This window comes from Oncorhynchus keta, unplaced genomic scaffold, assembly GCF_023373465.1.
Source record: "Oncorhynchus keta strain PuntledgeMale-10-30-2019 unplaced genomic scaffold, Oket_V2 Un_contig_18162_pilon_pilon, whole genome shotgun sequence".
NCBI lineage: Eukaryota > Metazoa > Chordata > Actinopteri > Salmoniformes > Salmonidae > Oncorhynchus > Oncorhynchus keta.
Window position 1 is genome coordinate 20,834 of NW_026280770.1, and position 547 is coordinate 21,380.

The following is a 547-nucleotide window of genomic DNA, read 5'->3' on the forward strand; positions in this document are numbered from 1 at the left end:
TTCATGCAGTGAACGGCTGTGTTCGAGAGGATCAAAAAACGCAATGTATCATGGGTATCATTGGGACTGACTGATCTACAAATAACGAGTCATCATTAATGATCCATCGGGATTTGTAGATCAGTCAGTCGGCAGTCGTCTTGGTGCTCTCGAACACGGCCATGATTTAGGCACAAGTCAGGTCCATTTCTATCCCCCCTAACGCAACATACGAAAGACTTGACCATCTGACAAAAGTGATCTGCTCGAACGCGCCCATTACCCACCAGACTCTCAGCTGCGCTACTGAAGCGTCCACTGTTGTGTCGGGCTTGGACGAGTCCATCTTCTAGACTACTCGTTAAAACTACACAGAACACCTCACACACATCTCTCTCTCTCACCTCACCTCCAATACTTCACTGTAATATGTATTGTCTTGTTTACAGACGAGGCGAGGCTACGGGAGGATCTATTGGCTTTTTCTCCGGTTCTCGTCCACCCCCGCCGAACGGCACAATGGAATATGACTGGCAGCATATGAAGCGGGTGGACCGTTGCGGTGTGA